Below are 10,865 nucleotides of genomic sequence, written 5' to 3' on the forward strand. Positions count from 1 at the left end.
TTCGTGATTTTACGCGTAGGATGTCTGTGTTTTTGTCCAACAGGTCCAGGCGGAAGAACCGAGGAACTCAGAGCGAGACAATGTGGAATTCCGGCAAGCAAAGGAATGGAAAAATCTCGGTACATGAGGCCTGACACGGCCACCTATGTCACCTTACACGGGTCGTGTCAGGCAGAAGGAGAATGAAGCAAAAGTAGCCTGACACGGCCCGTGTCAGGCCTTATCCCATACCATGTTAAGCCCCATGGGCGTGACAAGTGAAGCAGTGAGCTGACACGGTCACCCGTGTTAGCTGACACGGGTTGTGACAGCCCAAGCCCAAAATTTTCCCTTTTCATCGGGCTTTTAATTATCGGGCTTGCAGAGAGATTTTTGAACATGTCCATATATTGCTTGGAATTTTCACTATATAAGAGAACCTTCTACCAAAGAAAATATCATCTTGGAATAAGGAAAAATACAGTATTATGAAGCAATCAAGTATTACAGAGAACAAGGAGTTTGGAGAGCTGAAGGTTTTCATGAGCGGGAGCGTTTCAAGATCAAAGTCATCCAATTACTTGTAATATGTAATTGTTATCTTGCATTTGTTTTAAACAATATGAGTAGCTAAATCCCCCAATGCTAGGGGGTGTCCCTGATTTAGAATTGTAACGGATTTGAGTTTACATTTGCATTTATAAAATTATTTTTACGGTAACCTTTTGATGTGTTTATTGCTTTCTCTTTCGGACCAATCGAGATTGATTTGTGGTTATCAATTAGGCTGGACCGCCATTGATAAGGTTTTCATAAGGTTATTCTACAGTAGATATCACCTAGGACTAGGGATACCCTGTATAAACCAGAGTATTCTTGATATTATAAAGCTTAACTTCACCTTAATTGGCTATGGACATAGAAATTAGGGTAGATTGATTAAAGGTTTTCTCACCAAGGACTCGAGAGAAAATACCCTTAAAAACTGGTAGTAATTGATATTTGTTAATGCAATAGTGACTCAGAGTTGTTACAGGGATAAATCATACACTTTCCCTGACATTGTTCCTTTTTCCCTATAAACCTTTGTTTTCATCCTTATTTGCTTTTACCTTTATTCTTATATTTTTATACCTAAAAACCAAATTAATACTTTTTGTTTAATTGAATGATAATTTAAACTCGATATTGACTTGCAGTCCTTGAGATCGACATTCGGGGAATTTCCCCATTATTACATAAAAGGCAAAATAGTACACTTGCTATTTTCCCGATCACCTAACATTGACGATTTTGTTGATTTTAACGCCATTAGAATCTTCTTGATTGGGAATCCTATTCCTACTCTGTTGGATGATATGTATTTCTGTTTGCATTTGAGGAATTCTAAAGGTGGTGGGACTGTTGTTTGTTGTGTTCCTCTTCTGTACAAGTGGTTTATTTCGCACTTGCCTCAGACGCCTGCTTTCTTGGAGAACAAGAAATGTCTACGGTGGTCTCAGAGACTTATGTCTCTCATTAATGATGATATTGTTTGGTATGATTCTGCATTGAGTAGCTCGGATATTGTTGATAGTTGTGGTGAATTCTCTAATGTGCCTCTCATTGGTACACAAGGGGGAATCAACTACAACCCTGCTTTGGCTCGTCGTCAACTTGGGTTCCCCTTTAGAGATAAACCTAATAACACCCAGTTAGAAGGTTTGTTTTATCAAGAGCGTAAAGATCCCCAACATTTGAAGCAGAGGATGGTACATGCTTGGCATAATGTGCATATGAAAGGAAGATCCGAGCTTGATCCATGCAACTGTGTAGCTTTGGAAGCTTACACTATTTGGGTGAAGAAGAGAGATTTGGAGATGAAGATGTTGTATGCTTGTGAAAGACATATGTCTTTGGTTGTGGCTGAGCCATTAACTCTCCCTAGACAAGATGTAGAGGAATTAGAAGACGCACTCACCAAGACGAAGTAAGAAAGAGATATGTGGAAGAGAGGTTCCATACTTTGAGCCGAAAGCATGAAGAGTTGCAACTCGAGTCGAAAGAAAAGGATGCACTTATTGAGATTCTTGAAGACCGAGTAGTGAAAAGACAGAGAGAGCTAGAGGGCATATCCTCCTCTAGTATGCCTCAGCTTTCCGGTGCTTGGAAGAAGATTGTTGATCAGCTTGTCCTTGAGAAGGCTCGGATGAATACATCCTTTGAGTCCGAGATCATATAATACGTTGCTAAGGGATCCTTAGGATGATTAGTTTCCTTTTCTCTTATATTTGTACTTTGGTTTCTGAAATTGTACTCAGTGTAATCCTTCCAAATTTTATTAATAAAAAGGGATTTTTTATGGTCAATCAAATTTTTGTTATTACTATTATATATTTGCAAATAGAACTTCATATGTTCCTTGAAATTAAACAATAAAAAACATTGCATTTAATGCATCATTTGCATAACAGGTTTTCTTCCGCCAGATGACTTATCAGTTATGCTTCTGTGATTCAGCCAAGCTGACTCACCGCTATAACACTCGTGTTTATTAACCAAGGATAATGGAGCATCTAGAGAAAGAAAATAAAGAGCTGAAGGATGAGATTGCCAGATTAACTTATGATTGCGAGTGCCCTCAATAACTTTACCGAAATGGTAAATATGGGGATGAGTCTAGAAGAAGGACGCCTGTCTAAAGAAGAAGCATTGTCCAATAAGAAGTATGGTGGGAGTTTCTCCAAGAGGAAGGAAGGAGAAACTAATTCAGTGTCCCTAGTAACTTTATCGAAATGGTAAATATGGGGATGAGTCTAGAAGAAGGACGTTTGTCTAAAGAAGAAGCATCGTCCAACAAGAATTATGGTGGGAGTTTCTCCAAGAGGAAGGAAGGAGAAAGTAATTCAGTGTCAATGGGGAGGTAGATGAGGTATCATATCAGAAAGAGTTCTCAACCTCGTCAACATCAACATCAAGTTTCATCAGTGATTCCTGTATTTTCCAACAATTCCAACAATCAATCAGTTCTGATTCAGCAACAACAGTGTTAACATCAACCGCAACAAAGAACCAACAAAGCTTTGAGAGGAAGAAGGTCTAATTTGACCCTATTCCTATGTCGTATGCAGAATTGTACCCATCCTTGGTTCTCAAGAACCTCATTCAACCAAAAAAAACTCCACAAATTCTTGAGCCACTTTCATGGTGGTTCAAACCTGAACTTCACTATGCTTTTCACCAGGGGACCCTGGCCATGACATCGAGAACTGCTATCTGTTGAAATATGAAGTGCAAAAGCTTGTAAATATTGGAATGATTTCCTTTGAGGGAAGAGCTCCTAATGTGAAAGCCAATCCTTTGTCTGCTCATGGTAACGCTTCTGTCAATATGGTAGATGGTTGTCCTGGTGAGTATAAGGTTTATGATGTTCTCCATATCAGACAATCTTTGGTGGAAATTCATAAAGACATCTGTTTGGTCAGTGAATGTGAGCATGACCATGATGGTTGTGTGATTTGCAGTGTGAACCCTCGTGGATGTGTTATTGCCAAGAGGAATATTCAAAGGTTGATGGATGAAGAGCTTCCTGAGGAAGGCCGAAATCACAATTTGGCATTGCATATTTCAATGAATTGTAAGGAGGACACTATGTCCAATGTGTTGGTTGATATTGGTTTGTCTTTAAATGTGCTTCCAAAATAAACTCTATCAATACTTTCTTATCAAGGCGCCCTAATGAGATACAGTGGCGTGATTGTCAAGGTGTTCGACGATTCTCAAAAAACTGTCATCGATGACGTGGACCTTCCAGTGAAGATAGGTCCGAGTGATTTCCAAATCACTTTCTAGGTAACATATATCCACTCGGCCTACAGTTGTTTGTTGGGAAGGCCATGGATTCATGAAGTAGGAGCTATGACGTCTACTCTACACCAGAAGCTGAAATTTGTGAAGAACGGTAAGCTTGTCGTTGTTGGTGGAGAGAAGGCATTATTGGTGAGCCATTTGTCATCTATTACATATGTTGAAGCTGAGGAGGAGGTTGGAACACCGTTCTAAGCCTTGTCTATTGCTGAGGAGAAGAAAACTAGGGGCACCCATGTCTTCTTTAAAAGATGCACAAAAGACTATTGAGGCTAGCAACATTGATCAATGGGGTCGTATGATAGAGATTGCTGAGAACAAGAATATGGATGGATCGGGATTTCAACCAGGTCCATTCAACATCAGAACTGAAGTTATGCAACCAATTTTCCACGGTGGAGGGTTCATTCATGGGAATGATCAACACTCAGTTGTCGTGATTGAAGACAACGATGATGAAAACGAAGCTTGTGCCAACTTTGTGATGCATGGCCAGACTTGCAACAATTGGGTTGTTGTAGATGTTCCTACTGTTATTCATCTCTCTAAGTAATTTGTTTTCATTTTGAAGAAAAATCTTTCTCCTATGCCTAAGGGAGAAGTGAACATTGTTGGGCATTTTTCTTATTATCATCAATAAAATACAATTTTATTCATCCACATCTATGATGTTTTATTTTCACTTTTTTCTTTTTATGAAAATGGTAATCACAAAAAATATAAATAAATAATAATCTTTCATATGCATAATATTTTGTCGCACTCCACTTCTCTAAAATTAAAATATCAAATCATTATGTAGATGGTTCTCAAACCCGTTGAATACAATGATGCTACTCCCTCTCCAAACTTTGATTTCCCTGTGTTCGAAGCCGAGGAAGAGATTGATGATGAAGAAGTATCTGATGAATTATCTAGTTTACTTGAGCATGAGGAAAAATCCATTCAGTCGTTCAAAGAGCAGATTGAACTAGTCAACTTGGGTTCCGAGGATGATACGAAGGAAGTCAAGATTGGGTCTCAACTGTGTCCAGAAGCTAAGAAGGGGTTGATTGATCTTCTTCGTGAATATTCTGATGTGTTTTCTTGGTCCTATCAAGACATGCATGGGTTGGATTATGAGATTGTGGAGCATAGATTGTCGTTGAAGCCAGAATGCCCGCCGGTCAAGTAGAAGTTGAGAAGGACCCATCCTGATATGGCAGTAAAGATCAAAGAGGAAGTGTATAAGCAAATTGATGTTGGTTTTCTTTTTACCTCCGAATATCCGTAGTGGGTGGCCAATATTATGCTTGTTCCTAAGAAAGATGGAAAAGTTCGCATGTGCGTTGATTATAGAGATTTGAACAAAGCTAGTCTGAAGGATGATTTTCCTCTGCCACACATTGATATGTTGGTAAACAATACATCTAAATTCAATGTCTTATCGTTTATGGACGGATTTTTCAGTTATAATCAGATCAAGATGGCCCATGAAGATAAGGAGAAGACCACATTCATTACACCCTGTGAACATTCTGTTATAGAGTGATGCCTTTCGGTTTAAAGGATGCTGGTGCAACATACTAGAGAGTTATGACCACTCTTTTTCTTGATATGATGCATAAAGAGATTGAAGTTTATGTTGATGATATGATTTCCAAATAAAGTGATGAAGAAGAACATGTTGAGCATTTGTTAAAGTTATTCTAGCGTTTGAGGAAGTACAAACTCCGCTTGAATCTCAATAAATGTACATTTGGTGTTTGTTCTGGTAAGTTGTTGGGCTTTATTGTCAGCGAGAAGAGTATTGAAGTTGATCATGCCAAGGTAAAAGAAATACAAGAGATGCTTGTGCCCAAAACTGAGAAGCAAGTCAGAGGATTTCTCGACCGCTTGAATTATATCTCAAGATTTATATCGCATATGACTGCCACATGTGCGCCTATATTCAAGCTTCTTCGGAAAGATCAGTCTTGTGATTGGACCGAAGATTTCCAGAAAGCTTTTGGTAGTATCAAAGAATATCTGCTCGAGCCTCCGATTCTATTTCCGCCTGTTGAAGAAAGACCCTTAATCATGTATTTGATTGTGCTTGGTGAGAGTATGGGTTGTGTTCTTGGTCAGCAAGATGAATTTGGAAAGAAATAGTATGCAATTTACTACCTCAGTAAGAAGTTCACCGACTGTGAGACTTGGTATTCTATGCTTGAAAATACATTTTGCATATTGGCTTGGGCTGCTAAGCGTCTGGGCCAATATATGTTGAATCATACTACTTGGTTGATATCCAAAATGGATGCAATCAAGTACATTTTTTAGAAGCCTTCTTTAACTGAGAGAATTTCCCGTTGGCAAATGTTGTTATCCGAGTATGATGTTGAATACCGATCTCAAAAAGCAATTAAAGATAGTGTCTTGGTTGACCATCTGGCTCACCAACCCATTGAAGACTATCAATCAGTGCAGTATGATTTTCCTGATGAAGAGATTTTGTACTTAAAAATAAAAGATTTTGATGAACCATTGCTTGAAGAAGGGCCAGAACCGGGTTCCCGTTGGGGCATGGTATTTGATGAAGCTGTTAATTCGTATGGTAATGGCATTGGGGCAATGATTATTACTCCTCAAGGCACTCATTTTCCGTTTACAGCTAGATTAACTTTCAAGTGTACAAACAATATGGTTGAGTATGAAGCCTTCATTATGGGGCTTGAAGAGGCCATTGATCTCAGAATCAAATATCTCAACGTCTATGGAGATTCAGCTTTGGTTGTGAATTAGATCAAAGGTGAATGGGGGACAAATCAACTCGGTTTAATACCGTATAGAGATTATGCGAGGAGGATTTCAACTTTATTTACAAAGGTTGAGTTTCATCATATCCCTCGAGATGAAAACCGGATGGAAGATGCTCTTGCAACTTTGGCTTCCATGATTGTGGTGAAATTTTGGAATGAAGTTCCCAATTTGACTGTGATGTGTCTTGATAGGCCAGCTCATGTGTTTGTTGTTGAAGAGGTCAAAGATGAAAAGCCATGGTATTTTGATATCAAGTGTTTCTTCCAAAGTTAGATTTACCCGCCTGGGGCATCTTTGGAAGATAAGAAGACTTTGAGAAGATTAGCTGGCAACTTTTACTTGAACGGTGATGTGTTTTACAAGAGAAACTTTCATATGGTTATGCTCAAATGCATGGATAGATACGAAACAGACTTGTTGATGACTGAAGTCCATGAAGGTTCCTTTGGCACTCATTCCAATGGACGATATGGTGAAGAAAATGTTGAGAGCAAGTTACTATTTGTTGACAATGGAATCTGAATGTTGCAAGTTTGTGAAGAAATGCCACAAGTGTCAAATTTGTGCAGACAAGATTCATGTTCCTCCGACACTGTTGAATGTCATTTCCTCTCCATGGCCCTTCTCTATGTGGGGAATTGATATGATTGGTATGGTTGAGCCAAAAGCTTCGAAGGAACATCATTTCATTTTGGTGGCTATTGATTACTTCACAAAGTGGGTTGAAGTGGCATCGTATGTAAATGTAACCAAGCAAGTTGTTGTAAGGTTTATAAAGAATCGGATTATATGCTGGTATGGTGTGCCAATTAAGATCATTACTGGTAATGGATCGAACTTGAACAATAATATGGTGGAAGCTCTTTGTAAAGACTTCAAGATTGCAAATCATAATTCTTCTCCCTACAAACCCAAGATGAATGGGGCTGTTGAAGCTGCAAATAAGAACATCAAGAAGATCATTCAGAAGATGGTTGTGACGTATAAAGATTAGCATGAAATGCTCCCATTTGCTTTGCATGGGTACCGTACATCCGTCCGCACTTCAACAGGGGAAACCTCTTTCTCTCTCGTTTATGGCATGGAAGTTATGCTCCCCGTGGAGGTTGAGATCCCATCATTGTGTGTCTTGATGGAAGCCAAGTTGACAGAAGCTGAATGGTGTCAGACCATACATGACCAGCTGAATTTGATTGAAGAAAAGAGGTTGACTGCCATGTGCCATGGTCAGTTATATCAGCAAAGAATGAAGAAAGATTTTGATAAGAAGGCCAGGCCTCGTGTGTTTAGAGAAGGTGACCTCATGCTCAAGAAAATTCTATCTTTCAAACCTGGTGTCAGGGGAAAATGGACTCCTAATTATGAAGGCACATGTGTTGTGAAGAGAGCTTTTCAGGTGGTGTTTTGATTCTTACAACTATGGATGGTGAAGAGTTCACTCGTCCTATGAATGTCGATGCTGTCAAGAAATACTTCGTCTAAAAAGAAAAGAACAACTCGCTTAGTTGAAAACCCGAAAGAGCGGCTTAGGCAAATATGAGCATCTCGGTGGATTGAAAACCCGCAAGGACGATCCCGGCAAAAGTTATAGACCTAAAATAGAAAATTTATCTCGGTATATTGAGTATCCCATCTTGGGGCAATCTAGGCAAAAATTAGGGATTATGGCAAGTAACTGTGTTCGATTAGTCCTAGTCATTGAGGCAGTTTTGAGCAAGTCATTTGGGTCTGATTCATCATTCTCAACCGAAACCAAGAGCACAATGGATATCGAAGTTGGTAGGAAGAGTAGTAATCATTGTATTCAATATAGCCATTTTCCATGTAAATTACCATTTTCAACTTTTGTAAAGATCTATGGAGTCTTGTCATTTACAGACTACCATTCTATTAAATAAAGTTGAGCTTTTTATCCAATTGTTTATACTCTTATTTATTTCTACTAAATAAAATTGAACTTTTATGATGATAATTTTGAAACAAATTAATGAATAAAAATTATTGTTCTTTGTCGTACCCCAAAATTTACTCTCCCCTTTTCACTTTTCATCTGACCCATGACTTGAAATTCATTTACACCCATCTATTATGCATCGTGCATTCATGTTAATACAAGCATTTATAGATTCAAAGTTGGTAACTCGTTGAAACCCTAATCTAAATGCAAACGGTTGATTGAGGTCATTGGTTGACTTTCTGGTCAACCATTTGACCAAAGTCAACCATTCATCCATTTCGTGTCTCAACTTTAGCAACGTTGATCATCCTCAATGTTCGTTCGACTCATTTCATTCGTCTTGGTTTTTATTTCAATTTAATCTCAATTAGAGCTTGCTTCTCTAATCGGATTCTAATTAATATGTGATTACAGGTTGACTAATCTCTAGTCAAGTCGAATTTAACCCAACGATGGATTTCAATTTGATTTTAGAATCAATATTAATTAATTCTAGTTAATTCTAATAAATTTTTAATCGGATTCTTTTATTCCATTTTTAAATGACTCTTTATTTTCAAATTAAAATTTTAATTGATTGTGAAATCTCAATTTGATTTTTAATTGATTTCAAATTGGTTTTGATTTAATTAAATTTTAGATTTTTTATTATTTGATGTTAATATCAAATTAATGGTAATTTTAATTTAACTTTAGATTTTACTAATTAAGGTAACTGAATTTAACTAAATTAGTTTGATTAAATTTAATAGGATGTTAGAATGAACCGATTTTAATGCAATAATCCAAATAATACATCTCCATCTCATATCCATTGACCCCAATATCCCTTTCCATTTACAAAAATAATCCAAAATAGTTATCCAAGCTCCAATTGAAAATCCATTTGACTAATCCATTTGACTAATCCAGCTACCCATCAATGAACCACATCCAATTACCCTCCATAAGCCAAAACGCATGTAAAGAGCGACAAGCTGCCGGTCGCAGTAGCAAAACGACGATAACCCCAAACATGAAACGCAGAGTTGAGGCTGAAAATGCCAAACCTGCACAACAAGCTCCACCTGCGAAATTTCACTCAACCACAATTCATAACTAAATTAAACTCACTTTATCAAGATTAACAATTGCAATCTAATTAACTAACTGAATTTCTAACAGAAAAGTGCATTTCAAGAGAATTTCATTATGAGTTTGGGAGAAATTTCTAACTAACTTTAGAAGTATATATACCTGGATTTGGCATTTTTTCACAGAAATCTTCATTTTCACACCAAAATTCTCCACCTTCTCCCTGCTTCACGTTTCATCTCCTGCTCCTGCTCCAATCTCTCTTAACCATTCTTCGCGCTCCATCGATTCGTCCCCTTCTTCGTTGATCTGCAATTTGCAATTCACACTCTTCACTGCATTTCATTCTTCACTTTTGCAACACTCATCCTCGCTTGAACCGCCGTCATCTACGGCAAAACCATCTCCCATTCAATTCATCTTCGGCCGGGAACGCAAGAAATATCGACAACATCAGAGAATCTACAAGTCACTCAGAAGATTGAATGAGAAGAGATCAAAGGGAATCTACCTTGTGAATAGCCAAGAAGACTGTGCGTCTGAACACCGTTTCGAAAGCCATATCTACATCGGAAATCACCACGAACTTTGGCTTAGGGATGAAATTTGGGATCGCACAAGCATTCATTCGGTAAAGGCGATGAAACGATTCAGAATTAGCAAATACAGATTCACACGTTGATATGCTGGAGTGGTGCGCATCTGTGGGATCGAAGTGAGGTGAAACTCGTGTGTTGCTGAACGCTCGGCATTGACTTAGAATCCATGGATCTGCGCGTACGAAGCTGGATGCGGAACTCTGAGACGCGACCTTTGGCTTCGGGATTGTTTGAGAAGCGTCTTGCTACAAGAGTGTTTGGATGTTTTGTGCGGAAAATTTTACCTTGTAACCCTACGATTAATCCCATACCCCTACAAAAATTTAAAAATTCCCATTTTACCCTTAATTGGTTTTAACCAATTTACCATTTCATTTTTACCATTCAGTTGAAAATTCCAAAAATTACACTTTCACACCCCTCGCACCGGAACACTTGCAAAAAGACTTCCGGTATGTATTTTTGCAAACCGGAAGACTTATGGGAAGACTTCCGGAACACAAAAAAAAACAAACCGGAACACTTAAGGAAAGAGTTCCGGTTCACATAAAAAAATTTCAAAAAAAATTTGCATACCGGAACTCTTTGGAGAAGAGTTCCGGTTTGCTTTTTTTGTGTACCGGAAGTCT

General features: G+C 38.2%; 1 long non-coding RNA gene across 1 annotated transcript; it reads right to left on the reverse strand.

Annotated features, from left to right (window-relative positions):
* Positions 1-9,317: 9,317 nt before the first annotated feature.
* Positions 9,318-10,506, reverse strand: LOC127085291 (uncharacterized). The gene is made up of 3 exons (XR_007789072.1): positions 10,149-10,506; positions 9,800-10,057; positions 9,318-9,630 (listed from the first exon to the last, which is right to left on the reverse strand). It is a non-coding gene; the product is annotated as an uncharacterized LOC127085291 (long non-coding RNA).
* Positions 10,507-10,865: the final 359 nt, after the last annotated feature.

The sequence above is a fragment of the Lathyrus oleraceus genome, chromosome 5 (assembly GCF_024323335.1).
Source record: "Lathyrus oleraceus cultivar Zhongwan6 chromosome 5, CAAS_Psat_ZW6_1.0, whole genome shotgun sequence".
Lineage (NCBI taxonomy): Eukaryota > Viridiplantae > Streptophyta > Magnoliopsida > Fabales > Fabaceae > Lathyrus > Lathyrus oleraceus.